An 18,964-nucleotide genomic window follows, 5' to 3' on the forward strand; every position below is an offset into this window, starting at 1 on the left:
TAGCTCTGCCACATCTGACAAGCAGCTTCTGAGCCAGTTGCAGCACAGCCAGCTACATGTATAACATAGGTGCTGCTGTAACATGAGACAAAGTCAGGTCTGCCCTGACAACCATTTGAGATGTATGGAGCTCAGCTCTCACTCTAGCACAGTCTGAGCTGCAACATCTGACAAACTTAGCTCTGCTACATGTGACACTCTCATCGTCCAGTCCTATCACTGATCTGCCTGACCACCAGCTGCCATAATGCCATGTGTACCCTCTGAGCTGCTCCAGGTCCCTAGTACAGCCGAATATAGGCCGGTTAGTAATGCCCACAGAGGCAGAATGAATGGCACCAGAGTGAACGTCCCAGGAGCTGGATGAAGGACGATCGGTGCTGCTGCCTGTCAGCTGTGTGACAGCTCAGTGACAGATGTCCTCTTACCTGCAGCCACAGATCGGAGGCTCCAGTGCTGCTGCTCTGTGTCTACCTGGAACAAGGAGCTGCTGGGAGTGAGGAAATGTGCTGTCCTCTCCCCTCCCTCTCTTCTTCCTCTGGAGCTCCACACTGCTGCTCTCCTAGGCTTTGCTATCCTTGCTGCCTGCTCTGCCTGCCTGACTTCTCCCCAGTATGTGTTTACATTCTTCCAGCTTGCTCCAGTCCGCTCTTAGTCTCATTATAGCCCTTCCCTCCTTTTCTTCTAGAATATTAATCTCCTCCAGTCCTGCCTCAAGCTTTTATTCTTATTATTTCCCCCTTATTCATACTGTTTAGAGAACTGAATTAATTTGATGTCCTTCTTAACTGCCCCTTTGCACATAGTGATGGCAATTAGCCATCCCGGAGTTATCGTTACTTTTGTGATTATTTGCGGCCAATAACACAATTGTGTATCTGTCTGGATGGGCACATTAGTTTTCTAAAGTTTTTATTAAATGGAAGCTGTAGCCATGGGTGTACCACCTAGAAAGTGCTGCCCACCATAGCAAACCTTAGAATGGGGACCTACTACTCTGACATCACTGCTCCATCCTGTGCAGAACTGAGACATTATATCACTGCTCCATCTGTCACAAACCCCCTTTATGTCACTGCTCCAGCAGACAAGTGACTACCAAGGCATCAGCACTAATCTGAAAGGCTACTGACTTCGCTGACACCGCCATGTCATTTACCCACTAAGCCCCCAGAAGATGTGGTAGTTAAGAGCCCCAAATGTGACAGCCCAGGATCTCTGTCACCTGATTCTCCCTAACTACCCTTAGAGGTGCTCTCTAGATTTTGTCTACAGTGATTGATGGCCATTTCGGTGCCATCTGGCAGGGTCTGTGTATAACTCATACATGTCCTCAGGTCCTGAATCTGAAACCGGCGAATCCCTGGAGCGCACAGTGCCTGCGCTGAGGGGATTCATAAGTCTGCAGATACACATAGTGACTGCAGACTTAACACTTTTGACCGGACAACCCCTTTAAATGTAAAAACACCACTTTTTCTATACACATAAAAAATGTTAATTTTTTTTTAAAAAGCGTAAAAGCCTTCATCCACAACAAGGTGTACCCAATCCTGATGGTCCTTAACTCTAGTGACTCACGTATCCATGTCTCTAGCAAGTCTGCAAATGGACATGGGGATAGATAGGCTCCATATTTCACTGTGATTGAAAGCCGGGTGGATAAAGGTGCATAGCACCGGGGGACTCCCCTCCCCACAATGTACTTAAACCGGTTTTCCCACAAACAAAAGTTCATTCTAATCAATGTCTGTGTCTGACCATATACGGAACATACCACATCTCCTGGGCAGGGGGGGGGGAGCAAAAGACAATACAGACATTACAGCAGGGGATCGCAGGGGAGTCATTTTGTGAGGTAAAATATTGTTTTAAAACAGGCAGTGAAATGTTTTACCTCACAAAATGACTCCTCTGTGATCCCCTGCTGTACTGTCTGTATTGTCTCCTGCTTCCTCCCTCGCCCAGGAGCTGTGGTGTGTTCCGTATACGGTCAGACACAGACATTGATTAAAATGAACTTTTGTTTGTGGGAAAACCTCTTTAATACAAAAAAACTAAAGCTAAACAAGGTCCACACACCAGTAGTCAGCGAGGCATCTCGCATGCGCAGGATTTTTACTATCGCTGATGCCGCCGCAGAGGGATGGAAGGGATTATGGGCGGGGGTAAGGGATGCATATTTACTTTTGATTTACGTACGCTTGACTATCGGCGCATGGCTGAATTATCCGGAGAAAGGTATAGCAATAAACGTTACATATCCTGAAAGGGCTGCCCAAGCCCTATTTCAGGATACTATTATTATGCTACAAAAAAAAATCACCTGACAGATTCTCTATAAAGGGGTAGACTAGACTTACAGTGGGGAAAAAAAGTATTTAGTCAGCCATCAATTGTGCAAGTTCTCCCACACAAATAGATGAGAGAGGCCTGTAATTGACATCATAGGTAGACCTCAACTATGAGAGACAAAATGAGAAAACAAATCCCGAAAATCACATTGTCTGATTTGGAAAGAATTTTTTTTCAAAATTTGGTGGAAAATAAGTATTTGGTCAATTACAAAAGTTCATCTCAATACTTTGTTATATATCCTTTGTTGGCAGTGACAGAGGTCAAACATTTTCTGTAAGTTTTCACAAGGTTGGCACACACTGTTGCTGGTATGTTGGCCCATTCCTCCATGCAGATCTCCTCTAGAGCAGTGATGTTTTGGGGCTGTCACTGGGCAACACGGACTTTCAACTCCCGCCAAAGGTTTTCTATAGGGTTTTGATCTGGAGACTGACTAGGCCACCCCAGAACCTTGAAATGCTTCTTACAAAGCCACTCCTTCGTTGCCCTGGCAGTGTGCCTGGGATCATTGTCATGCTGAAAGACCCAGCCACGTTTCATCTTCAATGCCCTTGCTGATGGAAGGAGGTTTTCACTCAAAATCTCACGATACATGTCCCCATTCATTCTTTCATGCACACTGATCAGTCGTCCTGGTCCCTTGGCACAGAAACAGCCCCAAAGCATGAAGTTGCCACCCCCATGCTTCACAGTAGGTATGGTGTTCTTCGGATGCAACTCAGCATTCTTTCTCCTCCAAACACGACAAATTGTGTTTCTACCAAACAGTTCTACTTTGGTTTCATCTGACCATATGACATTCTCCCAATACTCTTCTGGATCATCCAAATGCTCTCTAGCCAACTTCAGATGGGCCTGGACATGTAATGGCTTAAGCAGGGGGACAAGTCTGGCACTGCAGGATCTGTGTTCCTGGCGGCGTAGTGTGTTACTGATGGTAGCCTGTGTAATGCAGCGGCTTGCTGCATTGCTAAAATGTCCAGGGGGTGTGTTCTGGCTGACCATTTACCTCCCCCTCAGGTGACTGATCACATGACTGTGACATCATCACAGGTCCTGTGTACACAGAAGGATATATAAATCCTGGTGGTTTTGAAACAGAGAGAGAGGCCTGGAAGGCAGAGGCTGGATCCCTGTGTCTGGGATACCAGTAGGCTTGGAAGGCAAGAGGCCTGTTGAGGCCTGGTGAGGCAAGAAGCCTGGTCCCTGTGTCTGGGACTCCACTAGCCTGGAAGGCAGAGGATGGATCCCTGTGTCTGAGATACCAGTAGTCTTGGAAGGCACGTGGCCTGGAGACTACGTCTGGGAAGCCTTAAAGCCACAGCTGTGGCAGGACCGAGCTGATAGAAGCAGCTGAGACCCGGCAAAGGTAAATCGGACCTTTAAGTGAATATTGTTGCTGTACCTTGCTGAAGTCTGTATTTGAAGCCAAGCGGGCATAGCTACCACTGAAAAGGCTCTAGGATACATGTGTAACATTCCTGCAAGCCACTGAGATGGACTATGTTATGAGCGGTTTATGATGTGTAGTAAACTGCTGGTCTTCATATTACCGGAAAACGTTGCATGTGTGCTTTAATTGATCTGGTGAAGTGAGTACCCCCCAGCGTGATGAATAGCGCTACCTTACACCTGTGTAACATTGGTCCCAGCTCTCTGCGGGTCATTCACTAGGTCCCCCCATGTGGTTCTGGGATTTTTGCTCACCGTTCTTGAGATCGTTTTTACCCCAAGGGGTGAGATCTTGTGTGGAGCCCCAGATCGAGGGAGATTAGCAATGATCTAGTATGTCTTCCATTTTCTAATTATTGCTCCCACAGTTGATTTCTTCACACCAAGCTGCTTGCCTATTGCAGATTCAGTCTTCCCAGTTTGGTTCAGGTCTACAATTTTGTTTCTGGTGTCCTTTGACAGTTCTTTGGTCTTCACCATAGTGGAGTTTGGAGTGTGTCTGTTTGAGGTTGCGGACAGGTGTCTTTTATACTGATAACAAGTTCAAACAGGTGCCAGTACTACAGGTAATGAGTGGAGGACAGAGGAGCCTCTTAAAAAAGAAGTTACAGGTCTGGGAGAGCCAGAAATCTTGCTTGTTTGTAATTGAGCCACTACTTATATTCCACCAAAATTTGAAAAAAAATTCTTTCCAAATCAGACAATGTGATTTTCAGGATTTGTTTTCTCATTTTGTCTCTCATAGTTGAGGTCTACCTATGATGTCAATTACAGGCCTCTCTCATCTTCTTAAGTGGGAGAACTTGCACAATTGGTGGCTGACTAAATACTTATTTTCCCCACTGTATGAGGTTGAAGAATTATTAGAGTTGAACAAATCTTTTGAGATCCGAATTCGCCTGCTTCGACAATTTTTCTACAATTTTAATATAATAATTTATTTTCAAATTTTTTGATAAGCGACATTTAGCCTCCTAGCCCAAAAAGGATGATGTAACAAGAAATATCAGGAAATAAGTGCACGACTTCAAAATGCGGCAACATTCCACAGTATTGAGGTGTACGGTTACCAAATTGGACTGGTAAAACAGGCCTGTGAAACATTAAACTTATTTTGTATTTTTTTTTATATATTTTTTTGTTTTAATCCTCCCCCGTTGATAAAAATGATGTGACACTACAAATCTACACGCACAGAAGGTAAGATGCGCCAAAAGTCAGCAGTATTGTTGTGGTGCGTATGGTTGCTAAACTGGACCAGTAAATCGGGTGTACAGAAATTAATCTGAGCCTTTTTTTTTAAAGATTTTAAAAAAACAACCCTAGGCCTTTGACAAAGCTAAAGCAAGGTAGGTTCATGTCCCAAAAGCAGGTACCTACAACAGGTTGCTGTTTTTGGGTTACATGTACAGGTGTAATACTTGACTATAACAAGTGTTAAAAAAATTTGAAATGTAACCCTTTTGGAGGTAGACAGTTGTGTTTACATTTCTGGAATGTTGAGAATTTTTTTGTCTTTAAAAAAAGTACAAAAGAAATGCAAAGCATGATACTTTTTATAGCGCATCAAGAATATATTAAAAATGGTGTTATTAAGGTGCTGTTACTGCAGATAATCACAGATCAAACAGTTCACAGATACACTGACTGTGTAGGTCCAGCACTTCCGTATCACTTGTATCTATGTACAGCATTATTATTCACTGAAACTATCGCTTCCATTTTCTATGTTCTTCAGAGCTGCAATAGTTCATCTCACTTTGATTTAGGCCGATCTTTCTATGTCTCAGCTATACACCCTGACCTCCTATCCCTGGGCTGTAAAAACTGAAAATGTCCGTTTCTTTTCTTCCCACATCTATTATAGTGACTGGGACAGTCTCCCGTGATTGGCTGCGCTTTACCATGTGATAGGTACAAGGCATTATAGGGAGGTCTATGGTGTAATGTGAGCCCGCTCTCTCTTTAGCAACGTGTGAAATGGTGCCAGCCAATTGAAATGTAAACTGTTCAAATTTGCTGTGACCAGCAAATTTCTGGAAATTCGACTCAAATTCAATTTGCAGCAGATCAATTCAATCATATCCTAGACTTAATCTTTGGCCACGTTCACACTATCAGTATTTGGTCAGTATTTTGCCTCAGTATTTGTAAGCCAAAACCTGTAGTGGGACAGTCAGAGGAAAAGTATAATAGAAACTCATCACCAATTCTGTATTTATCACCCACTCCTGGTTTTGGCTTACAAATACTGAGGTAAAAAACTGACCAAATACTGAATGTGTGAACGTGGCCTGAGGAGAACTGTAGCACAGCCCTTATTCATGATAGGAACTGAGCTGCAGTTCTCAGCAATGGTCACAATAAAAAGCAGTGCTCTTTCTACTCCATTCGTTGTTTACATATAATAGCCAGGAAAGACTGACGCGTTTCTGGCGTGACAATAATTCCCTTACTCATAGTCTATGAATAAGGCGTTATTATTACACCGGAAATGCGTCAGTCTTTCATGGCTGTCATGTGAATTTTAGTCCTTGGATGTGCTGCTCTTATTTTCTTAAAGGGAACCTGTCACCAATTTTGTCATATATCAACTAAAACTATCACCTTATTCAGCGCCTGTGCTGCATTCCATAAATGGTTATAAATCCCGCTTACTCCCCCTGTACAACCCTCAAAAAGCTTTTGAAGTTCTCCCTCGCTGTATGTTCTACATTGCCGGGCGAAATCTTGCGCCTATGCAAAGAAATCGCGGCTCACTCCTGCTCACTGTGCTTTACCCTACCGAAAACACAAGTGCGCATGCGCCCGCAGTAGAGCTAAACATAGTGCGCAGGCGCGAGCCGCGATTTCTCTGTGCAAGATTTCGCCCTGCAATGTGGATGACACAGGAGGCGTCATCCACGGGAGGAGGGATAGACAGCACAGAATGGATGCCTATCGGACCAGGCCGACAGGATTAGCATACAGCGCAGGAGAACTTCAACAGTTTTTTTTGGGTGGTATACAGGGGGAGTTTGGGGGTTATATAACCATTTATGTAATGCAGAGCAGGTGCTGAATAATGTCATAATTTTAATTGATATATGATAAAACTGGTGACAGGTTCCCTTTAGTTCTAAGAATAAGTTATCAATATCATAAGCCTGGACAACTCCTTTGATGGTCTGTCCTACATCATCATTGATGATAATAGTAAGGACTAAAGTACGAAAAGATTTGGCTTTCCAATGGAAATATTTTTTTCAGTTGGAACACAGTATATTAGCCATGTTCTCAAATATTATCCGTGTGAGCAGCTGTTATCGCTACTCTTGTAGCATTTGTAAAACTATGTCATACTATGTCCCTGAGAGCTTATGCCAACATGCTGCGTACAGGAAACTGTCCAGCTCAATTGAAGACCCGACAGTCCCATATTAAACACCCCTAAATATGTAATGATGGGGAATTGTAGGGTGTATATTGTTCCTATGTTAGCAGAATATCTCAGTGTGACTGGCAGTGCAGCAGATCATCATAAGGGTAGGTTCACATGAGCGTATAAAAAATCATTCAGGCTTTAATCCAGAAAACTTTTTTTTTGTCACTTGCCACCTGTATACAATCTGTTTTATACAGCAGAAGCTATTAATCTTTTACACGACCATTAACAGTTTCCTATGTTACAGAATTACAATGTATCCGTAAAAATCAGATGCTGTACTGCGTCTCAGTATGGCATGCGATATTTTTTTGGTGCACCCATAAACTCTCATCTGACTTATGGAGGAAACTAGTGCATGCCGTGTTTTTTTTCACACGCAGATTTGGTCACTGAAAAAAATCATTCATCTGCCCTGCCCCATTGAATAACATTGGTCCGAGTGCGGCCTGTTTTTTCCATAAGGTTGTGTGAACAAGCCCTTATAATAAATCCAGAGCCGCAATCAATATGTGTAGACAAATTTCACAATTTCGCAGACATGAACTTGGTTATACATTAACATAATCCTTCAATAATCCCTTTATATGTGTGTAATGTCACTATGGAGGCATCATTAATAACATCCCATGAACAGTTTGTCTCCCTTTTATCTGTTTACCTGTCTGCTTGACTTTTTCCATCTTTTTGCTTTGCCTCATCTGTCTGACATGAGCATGAGGTGCATTGCAGAGCACGTCGCCACACTTAGATCCATTATTATTGAGCATAAATAATGTATACTGATGTAAAGTGTGCTTTTTTTCTGTAAAGTGCAGAAATGTTTCCTCTAATTAAACTTTAGAGCCTATTGTCTTATCCCGACATGACATGAGGATATGTGAAATATTTCCTTGAGTTCAGTCAGTAGTGATGATGACGTCAGTGTGTTTCCAAAGTAACATCACTTCTGCAGCACAGGCTTGGCCAATGAGGATTTCATCTTTACGGTATAAATATAATGTAATAAGAATCTCCCGCTGTAAAATCAAAAACAAATTAAAAGTCACCTTATGATAACCTGCAGCCTTGTGCTTTTCACAATCAAAGAACCCTTTAGTGCCTGTTATTACATTGGGGACCACATAATTCCCATCTTCCTTTATAGCGCAGATGCATTGCCTGATATAATGCCTTCCTCCAGCCACAGGTAGAGATTAAAGGAAATAAGATTTGGGGATTGGGAAAACATCTAAATTAGGGTTTATAATGAATTCACAAGTATGTATCATGTGTATTAGTTATATTTCTGACGCTGTGCCAAGAATAACATTAGGGTTCTGTATAATACACAGACAGAAATATTATGCTCGTGTAGTACAGAACAGATCACCACTTACATGTTTGCTATCTACCTACATGCTATTCTCTTCGCTCTAATCTAATTTAGCCGATTATTTATTCCCACTGGTTCATGTCATCCATCTGCATGTGAGTTGTCCTTCACATGTACATTCTCTCTGGTGCTCTGTGTCTATTTGTATTTACAGCATTAGACGTGACCTTCACATATAGCTAGTCTTTTAGGCATTTATTATGTGTAATATATAATACTGGTTGGAGAATATAGAATGTGTGAAAGTTGATAGGAGGAGAAGCAGTTCAGCAGCTAAGCAACCAGATGTCATTTCATCTGTCATCTTGGATAAATAAGTCTAGTTAGTTATCTTCTGTAGAAGGATATATACCATGGATACGGAAAGTCATCAGACCCCTTTAAATTTTTCAGCCATTTGGTAAATTCTAAAAAGTTCATTTTTTTTCTCATTAAAGTACACTCTGCACCCCATCTTGAATGAAAAAAAAACAGAAATGTAGAATTTTTTGCAAATTTATTAAAAAAGAAAACTGAAATATCACATGGTCATAAGTATTCAGACACTTCGCTCAGACACTCATGCTGTCCATTTCCTTGTGATTCTCCTTCAGATGGTTCTACTCCTTCATTGGAGTCCAGCTGTGTTTAATTAAACTGATAGGACTTGATTTGGAAAGGCACACACCTGTCTATATAAGACCTCACAGCTCACAGTGCATGTCAGACCAAATGAGAATCATGAGCTCAAAGGAACTGCCCAAGGAGCTCAGATACCGAATTGTGGCAAGGCACAGATCTAGTCAAGGTTACAAAAGAATTTCTGCATGGTTCCTAAGAGCACAGTGGCCTCCATAATCCTTAAATGGAAGAAGTTTGGGACCACCAAAAGTCTTCCTAGACCTGGCCATCCAGCCAAACTGAGCAATCGTGGGAGAAGAGCCTTGGTGAGAGAGGTAAAGAAGAACCCCAAGATCACTCTGGCTGAGCTCCAGAGATGCAGTAGGAAGATGGGAGAAAGTTCCACAAAGTCAACAGAAGCCTCTCCTCAGTGCAAGGCATATGAAAGCCTACATAGAGTTTGCTCAAAAACACATGAAGGACTCCCAGACTATGAGAAATAAGATTCTCTGGTCTGATGAGACGAAGATAGAACATTTTGGTGAAAATTCTAAGCAGTATGTGCGGAGAAAACCAGGCACTGCTCATCACCTGCCCAATACAATCCCAACAGTAAAACATGGTGGTGGCAGCATCATGCTGTGGCTTTTTTTCAGCTGCAGGGACAGGACGACTGGTTGCAATTGAAGGAAACATTAATGTGGCAGTACAGAGATATCCTGGATAAAAACCTCTTCCAGAGTGCTCTGGACCTCAGACTTGGCCAAAGGTTCACCTTCCAACAAGACAATGACCCTAAGCACACAGCTAAAATAACAAAGGAGTGGCTTCAGAACAACTCTGTGACCATTCTTGACTGGCCCAGCCAGAGCCCTGACCTAAACCCAATTGAGCATCTCTGGAGAGACTTGAAAATGGCTGTCCACCAACGTTCACCATCCAACCTGACGGAACTGGAGAGGATCTGCAAGGAAGAATGGCAGAGGATCCCCAAATCCAGGTGTGAAAAACTTGTTGCATCATTCCCAAGAAGACTCATGGCTGTACTAGCTCAAAAGGGTGCTTCTACTCAATACTGAGCAAAGAGTCTGAATAGTTATGACCATGTGATATTTCAGTTTTTCTTTTTTAATAATTTGCAAAAATTTCTACATTTCTGTTTTTTTTTCCAGTCAATATGGGGTGCAGAGTGTACTTTAATGAGAAAAAAATTTAAAGGGGTCTGAATACTTTCCGTATATCCATATATACTGTATAATGCATTAATTTAAATTGATGGTCTCATAATGAAATATTACATTTTGTTACATCATATAAAGAAAATAATTATTTGGAATCAGCTTGAGAAATGCTTCTGCGTCAACATATTGCTATTACCTACAGTATTTGGCACATACATCAAATATACAGCTTTTTTTCTTTTTTTACAAATTACTTTTTGATGACACTTCATTTGAGAATCCCAGTGCATGTTGGGATACTCAAACAAAGTGTCATCAGGGGGCAGAACTCCTGTCACTGTCGCAGCCCCTGCCCCCTGCCTGAAACAAAAGTGTCACCTTTGTTTAAGGGGTTGGGCTAGTCTGTTCTCTGTCACTGTGCGATGTGCATAATGACAGTGCACTCTCTTGCCAGTTCACATCAGTAGTAATAAGCTGGCAGCAGAGTGCACTGTCAGTGTGACGCGCCCCCTGGGCCGTGGGGTACTCGGTAGCCGGGCCGGTCGATGCTGGGGGATGTCACAGTGGCGGTGACCCAGTCCGTGACCTAGGGCGGTCAATAAAACGGGGGACTGTTGAAAGGGATTTATAGTTTTTATAGTTTACTGTTTGTGACGCCACCTGTGGTATGCGGCTATATGGAGCCGCCGCTGAGCTGTTGGTAATGCAGCAGAATTGGTTCAGCTCTCCACAGGTAAAGCTAAGCTCCAGGGCGGTGCTGTGATGATTAATGAGGTAGATGTTGCTGTGCAGTGTAGTGCAGGGGATGGCACAGATAATAATGCTAGGACACAGTGGGGTGCAGTCTTCAAGGTTTACTCACAGTTGTTGCACTCCAGGTTACCAGGATCAGGGTAACCTCCCACGTCATCCTGTGTTTACCGAGGCAGGGGTTCAGCAAACTCCCAGGTGTCTCAGGAGTACATAACGGGACCCCATTCTGTGTGCCTTCCTCGGTCGTCTTCCTGCGCTGGCTCTCACCCTCCTGCCCTGCACCTCGCAACCAGTGTCCCAAGCCAGTAGCCTCGGATCTTGGCGGGCAACCTGCAGTTCCCTGAATCCTATATGGCTACCTTTTCGGCTATATAGTTGCGGCTGTGAGCAACTGCAACCTGAAAGTACAGAAGCCTTCGGTTTCTAGCTGAGCCTTGTAGTTCTCCATTAGTTAGGGGCCGGTCCCCTTTGTGGCCTGATCCCTCCACGTTCCTGCAGATTTGGGCGCACGGGTGGCTTCCGCACTCGCCGTGCCCCTGGGATCCCCTAACTTCTGGAGCCTTCCCTCTGCTCCCGTCCTCTTCCAGCCTGTCCTCCTAGGCCTCTCAACTCAGGCCCGCTCCTCTCCTCTCCTCTGAGCAGAGCTCCTACAGAGCTCCTGCTCTCACTACTTCTCCTGTTCACACTCTCTCAAGATGGCACCCCTTTTTATACACTTACTGAAGTGCTCCCCTGTCTTCCTCCACCCACACCCACTACATGGTTCCACCCTCCAGCTAGGGACCAGGAGCAATCTCGCCCTTCCCTCTGAAGTGGAGTGTAATGCATGCAAGTGGGTGGGTCCCGGGCAGTACTCCATCCTTACCTGAGAGTGGGATACCACACCTCTGGGTGAGATGCAGTACCTCTGTGGCAACTGAACCCGTAGGGGCGCCACAAGTGCACGTTGCAAGAATGCGTCACTTGCAGGGGTGGCGCTGGTCCCTGCAAGCCAGGTATTCATCTTACAATGTGCACTAACAGTGTGCTATGTTGCTGGCTCATTACTGCTGATCTAAGCTGGCAAGAGAGTACAGTATCATTGTGCATATCACACAGTGGCAGAGCAGAGACTAGCCCAGCTCCTGAAAAAAAGGTCACTGACAGGGAGGGGGCGGGAGCTTTGTCAGTGACAGGATATTGTGATAATTTGAAGGATTTACTATGCACTGTATACAGAATTATTAGGTAAGTGAGTATATCATCATTTTTATGTAGATTTTCCAACTCCAAGCTGTATAAACTTGAATGCTTATTGGATGAAGCAGATCAGGTGATGTATATTATATATTTGTGTAATGAGGGAGGGTAAGGACTAAGGATATCAAGACCATTTATCAAGGTGTGCAGAATTATAAGGCAGCTTGTTTTCCTCAGGCAATATAAGCCAAAAAAGAGATTTAACTGACTATGAAAAGTCAAAAATACAGAGGGAAGTAATTCTCCTGAAATTGCTAAAATTTTGGGTGTGATCACAGGAAAAAAGTTTTGTTGCAAATAGTCACTGGTGTCACAAAAAAACGTGTTGAGTCCCTGCCGCTAGTAATATACTTACCAGCCACTGTCTTATGCTCTTCTCGACTCCGATCTCAATCCGCCATCTTGTGACCGCAACTTCTGACTGACCAAAGGTCAGAGGTAATGGTCACGAGCTCTCTATGTAAGTCTATGAGCGTCTCGTTCTTGTGACTTTCGGCTCACCCAGCAAACACAATTACATTAGTGACACCACTCCAGAGGAAAAATAAAGAAAATGCTGGCGTGATGCTTTAAATGGGAGATTTATAGTGACGGAAAACAGTACACCTCTCTGATCAGTGTCTGGGAGGCTGTGGTCGGTGCTGCCCAAAAGGTTGATTGTCAACAGATTAAGAAACTGACAGACTCCATGGATGGGATGGTTATGACTGTTACTAAAGGGAAGGGGGTTATATCGGTCACTAATATTTTGTCACAAATTTATTTTTGTACATTTTGAGCTGTTTGGTTATTATTCTCACTTTAACAGATGAAAATAAGCCACTGAGGTGGGAAAATTTACATGTTTCATTTAGTTTTATAATAATTCTACACACTAATAGTTGTCTAATAATTATGCAGACATAGATAATCTCCAAAGAAAGACAAAACCTCACTTTTACTTACTGTAAATATTCAGGTTTCAGGTTTATTCACCTTTTGGATTGACCAACAGCACTGCAGTTGTTTGATAATAAAATTAATCATCAAAAATACAAATTGCCCAATAACTGTGCAAATAATATTCATTTATTTTCCATTGGCCAATGGATTAACATTTTTTATGCCATATTCACACATCCGTATCTCACAGTGCGAGTATGGACCCCATAGTCTTTTATGAGACTGTCAAGTAATCTGACCGTGACACATGGATGTATGATATGACAGTATATGTTAGAACTTTACCACTGGATTGGAGGAAATAATGCACTTTATTTTTTGGTAGGTGAATATGCATTTTAATTATTGTAAAAATATTTTTCAGGTTTGACAAGCTGTTTAAACTCTGGATTTTGGGGTATATTTTATGTTTATGATTAGAGAACAGCTTTGATTGCTCAGTGCTCTGCCCTAATGATTGGAACGGTGAAGGGCTAAGTGCATTATAATGTTTTCCCCTTTCACTGCCGAGGGCTACGTATTACACTGACAAAATCTGGATGATAATTATAGCCCCTAGCGTGCTCTTCCTTTACTTACATAGGGAATCCTGATCTAATAGGTTTCCTTTAAAAAAAAATATTTTTTCTATTTTGAGTTATTAAATGTAAATGCAAAGCTTCCTACACCTTGTATTGATTGGAACAAATAAACAGTACAAGTAGAAAAAACATATAAGAAATATATAAGCAATGATTATTAAATATAATTGTTAAAATGCATTGAAAACTGTTGCCACTAGTGAGGAGCAAACATGCTCGCAACTGCTCGGTACTCGCCCGAGCATCACGGTGCTCGACAAGATCGGCGAGTATTTCCGGGTTGCTCGGCTGGGAACTCGGGTCCCCTCCCTGCATGTCTGGCACTTTTTAGAAAGCCAATGAACATGCAGGGATTGCCTGCCACGCACTATAATACCGTAGCCATGTTGGTTGTGGCATTACAGTGATTGGCTGGGCGCACAGCGTCATCAGGTCTATATAAGACCTGGCACCGCTTTGCTCATCACAGTCTACCCCGTAATCTGGCAGAGTAGGGAGAGGTGCTGCTGAGTCAGGGGGAAATTTGCTTGTTTATAGTTAGTATAGGTATTCCATAATATATATATATCCATCTGAACTAACAGTCCTTCTGAGGACTAATCCAGCTGCATATAATCAGTGGTGATAGCAGGAGTTAGGCAGGGAGGCAGGGTATGTGGCAGACTGCAGTGCATATAGTGCAAGAGGGTCCATTGAACGTCCTGTTAGTATAGGTATTCCACTATATATATATATATATATATATATATATATATATATATATATATATACTGTATACTGTACAGACCAAAAGTTTGGACACACCTTCTCATTTAAAGATTTTTCTGTATTTTCATGACTATGAAAATTGTACATTCACACTGAAGGCATCAAAACTATGAATTAACACATGTGGAATTATATACTTAACAAAAAAGTGTGAAACAATTGAAAATATGTCTTATATTCTAGGTTCTTCAAAGTAGCCACCTTTTGCTTTGATGACTGCTTTGCACACTCTTGGCATTCTCTTGATGAGCTTCAAGAGGTAGTCACCGGAAATGGTCTTCCAACAATCTTGAAGTAGTTCCCAGAGATGCTTAGCACTTGTTGGCCCTTTTGCCTTCACTCTGCGGTCCAGCTCACCCCAAACCATCTCAATTAGGTTCAGGTCTGGTGACTGTAGAGGCCAGGTCATCTGGCGTAGCACCCAATCACTCTCCTTCTTGGTCAAATAGCCCTTACACAGCCTGGTGGTGTGTTTGGGGTCATTGTCCTGTTGAAAAATAAATGATGATCCAACTAAACGCAAACCGGATAGAATAGCATGCCGCTTCAAGATGCTGTGGTAGCCATGCTGGTTCAGTATGCCTTCAATTTTGAATAAATCCCCAGCAGTGTCACCAGCAAAGCACCCCCACACCATCACACCTCCTCCTCCATGCTTCACGGCGGGAACCAGGCATGTAGAGTCTATCCGTTCACCTTTTCTGCGTCGCACAAAGACATGGTGGTTGGAACCAAAGATCTCAAATTTGGAATCATCAGACCAAAGCCCAGATTTCCACTGGTCTAATGTCCATTCCTTGTGTTCTTTAGCCCAAACAAGTCTCTTCTGCTTGTTGCCTGTGACTCACCCCCTGGGCCGTGGGGCACTCGGATCCTGGCAGTCTGGGAATGATGGGAGTAGTAGTGGCAACCCGGTTCCGTGGCTCAGGGTCGTCAGGCCAGTGGTAGTCCGTTATGTGTTGTTGATTATGTCCGACTACGCCACCCGTGGATTTGCGGTCATTAGGAACCGCCGCTGCAAGGCTGACCGCTGGGGCTGATGATGTGTGCAGCTGGGATGGTGTGACTCCCCACGGGAAGAGTGCGGCCCCAGGGCAGTGTAGTGGATGTTAGGAGTGATGGTAGTGAGAGTCCCAGTGCTGATAGTGCTGGAGGAGCAAGGAGCACGCAGACAACAGGTTGCAGTCCAGGGTCTTTACTAGAACAGGTAAATTGACCCACAAACAGTCCCAGCTAGGAGGGGACCTGGATGTCTGAGAGCAACGGGGAAATTGGCCCTGGTCAGGGAGAGGGTGTAGGCCTACCGTGCTTTCTGCGCTCCTTCTGGCTATCTCCTCGTTATAGGGTAACAGCCCACGTTTCCAAGCTTTCCGTGTATTTTCGCCTGTATGGCCTGCGACGTGGGTTCCTTTCTGCTCCCAGCCTTGTACGGCTTTACTGGTCCCTTCGGTTGTGGCAGGGCCTCCAGGCTTCTTAGGCCAAGGAATATACAGTCCCTTGCGAACTGGTTATCTGCTGGAGAATGTGGAATCCTTCCAGCCTCAGACACCAAAGTCTGGTAAATTAAGTCCTCTTTCTGCCAAGACAGGCTCTCTTCGCCTCTTGTCTCTGGCTTGTGGCTCTCCTCCTGCCACACTTCCTCTTAGGTGCAATACAAAACTGTCTGTCCCTGCTCTGCTCCGGGACACGTCTCAGTGCTGAGACAGGCCATCAAGTTCCCTCTAACCCTGCCCCCAGTACCAGCTTTTATAGGGGCAGCCAGCTCCCCCTACTGGTCTGAGACAGGAGGCATTGCAGGCTAAAGTTCCCCTGACTAGAGAACCTCCCCCTTGCTCTCAGACACAGCTTTAATATATTTTGTGGCATCCAGGCCAGGGTGACACACCTGTCCTTAGCAGTGGTTTCCTAGCAGCTATTTTACCATGAAGGCCTGCTGTACAAAGTCTCCTCTTAACAGTTGTTGTAGAGATGTGTCTGCTGCTAGAACTCTGTGTGGCATTGACCTGGTCTCTAATCTGAGCTGCTGTTAACCTGCGATTTCTGGGGCTGGTGACTCGGATAAACTTATCCTCAGAAGCAGAGGTGACTCTTGGTCTTCCTTTCCTGGGGCGGTCCTCCTGTGAGCCAGTTTCTTTGTAGCGCATGATGGTTTTTGCAACTGCACTTGGAGACACATTCAAAGGTTGCCCAATTTTTCGGACTGACTGACCTTCATTTCTTGAAGTAATGATGGCCACTCGTTTTTCTTTACTTAGAATTTGTATTATGGCAAGCAAAAAGAAGCTAACAGTCTATTCGGTAGGAGTATCAGCTGTGTATCCACCTGACTTCTGCACAACACAACTGATGGTCCCAACCCCATTTATAAGGCAAGAAATCCCACTTATTAAACCTGACAGGGCACACCTGTGAAGTGAAAACCATTTCCGGTGACTACCTCTTGAAGCTCATCAAGAGAATGCCAAGAGTGTGCAAAGCAGTCATCAAAGCAAAAGGTGGCTACTTTGAAGAACCTAGAATATAAGACATATTTTCAGATGTTTCACACTTTTTTGTTAAGTATATAATTCCACATGTGTTAATTCATAGTTCTGATGCCTTCAGTGTGAATGTACAATTTTCATAGTCAAGAAAATACAGAAAAAGCTTTAAATGAGAAGGTGTGTCCAAACTTTTGGTCTGTACTGTATATATATATTCATCTGAACTAACAGTCCTTCTGAGGATATAATCAGTGTTAGGCAGGCAGTGTATGTGGCAGACTGCAGTGCATATAGCGCAAGAGGGTCCATTGAACGTCCTGTCCGCTGCTGCTGTAATAATTACAGATATTTGTAGACATAGCCCCAGATATCAGGGGCCAGGGCAAATTTTTTTTTATCTTAATCCTGGTTATTTGCTTAAAAAGCAATCCAGAGTACACAATTTTTCTGCGCCATTTGTGGTTATCACTGCAGAATACAGCCAGATCTGTTCCATATTTCAGCGATAAAAATCCAGAAATTTGAACTGAACCTGGAAAATATTGCCCTCCTTTTCCATTATGTTGCAGTGTGTCGGTCAAGCTATTCACACTAGTTGTCTGCATAGAATAATATTAGTAAATTACAGGCCTGTTATTTAAAACCGTGGTTCTCTGTCAGACATATCACCTATAACAGTGTTCCAAAATCAGTCATTTCTTCCATTTTCATTTCGTTGCAGTGTTTCCGTCAAGCTATTCACACTAGGTCTCTGTGTAGAATTCTATTAGTAAATTACAGGCCTGCTATTTAAAACCGTGGTTCTCTGTCAGACATATCACCTATAACAGTGTTCCAAAATCAACCATTTCTTCTATTTTCATTTTGTTGGAGTGTGTCGGTCAAGCTATTCACTCTAGGTCTCTGTTTAGAATAATATTAGTAAATTACAGGCCTGCTATTTAAAACCGTGGTTCTCTGTCAGACGTATCACATATAACTGCGTTCCAAAATCAGCCATTTCTCGTGAATGTGAAAAATATTGTCCTCCATTTAAAATGGGCAAGGTGCGTGGCAAGGGACGGGGAACTGATGGTGATGGTGCATGCAGAGGCCGAGGACGTGGCCGTGGGCAAGCTGAAATTGTGCCACAACAAACACCTACATCTTGTCGCTCGACCTTACTGTCCCAATTACAAGGGGACTGCAGTACACCACTATTGAACCCAGAGCAGTGTCAAAAGATTGTTGGTTGGATAGCAGATAATGCTTCCAGTCACTTTGCCACCACCACCACCACCCTGTCAGCCACACGGTCAAGTCTCAGTAGCCGTGAGTCTGGACCGCATATTCCTCACCCTGATCCTCCTTCCTCCCACCATGCCTAGTGCCTGGAGACAACTGATTACACACTTGGACACTCAGAAGAGCTGTTCACTTTTCCATTTTCTATCGCCCTGCCAGATTCAAGTCAAGAGGAGAACACTTGTATTGTAGCGATGCCCAAATATTGGAACAGCCACGGTCACACGAAGGCAACGGTGGGAAAGTGCTATTACTGTCACAAGAGGTGGATGATGATGATGAGACACAATTGCCAGAAAGTCAGGAGGAGGACCAGGGTGCGGAAGTGGAAGACGAGGTGGTGGATGATATAGCAACTGACCCAACCTGGCAGGGGGACATGCAGAGCAAGGACAGCAGCACATAGGGGGAGGGAGGCATAGCATCACAACAGGCAGGAAGAAGCAGTGTGGTGGCCGCAGACACAAGGCGGGAAAGCGTTCCTCATAACGCCAACACGACGGAAGTTGCCAGTACAACTGTTA

At 43.7% G+C, this 18,964-nt stretch overlaps 1 protein-coding gene and 1 long non-coding RNA gene across 4 annotated transcripts in view; one reads left to right on the forward strand and one right to left on the reverse strand.

The window, feature by feature from the left end:
• TMEM150C (transmembrane protein 150C) overlaps window positions 1–679 on the reverse strand; it is a 294,980-nt gene extending 294,301 nt beyond the window's left edge. For 2 of the 3 annotated variants that reach the window (XM_073637018.1, XM_073637019.1), the window contains exon 1: window positions 429–678. The gene's annotated coding sequence lies outside the window, so the exon portion shown is untranslated. Of the gene's footprint in view, window positions 1–428 lie in introns of all 3 variants that reach the window. The other variant, XM_073637020.1, reaches the window with a different exon arrangement.
• The window catches only part of LOC141151026 (uncharacterized), a 120,500-nt gene that overhangs the window by 1,846 nt on the left and 99,690 nt on the right, over window positions 1–18,964 (forward strand). The gene's annotated exons all lie outside the window — the stretch shown is intronic.

This window comes from Phyllobates terribilis, unplaced genomic scaffold (genome assembly GCF_046119375.1).
Source record: "Phyllobates terribilis strain yellow unplaced genomic scaffold, ASM4611937v1 Scaffold_1__5_contigs__length_1240528914, whole genome shotgun sequence".
In the NCBI taxonomy this organism is placed as follows: domain Eukaryota; kingdom Metazoa; phylum Chordata; class Amphibia; order Anura; family Dendrobatidae; genus Phyllobates; species Phyllobates terribilis.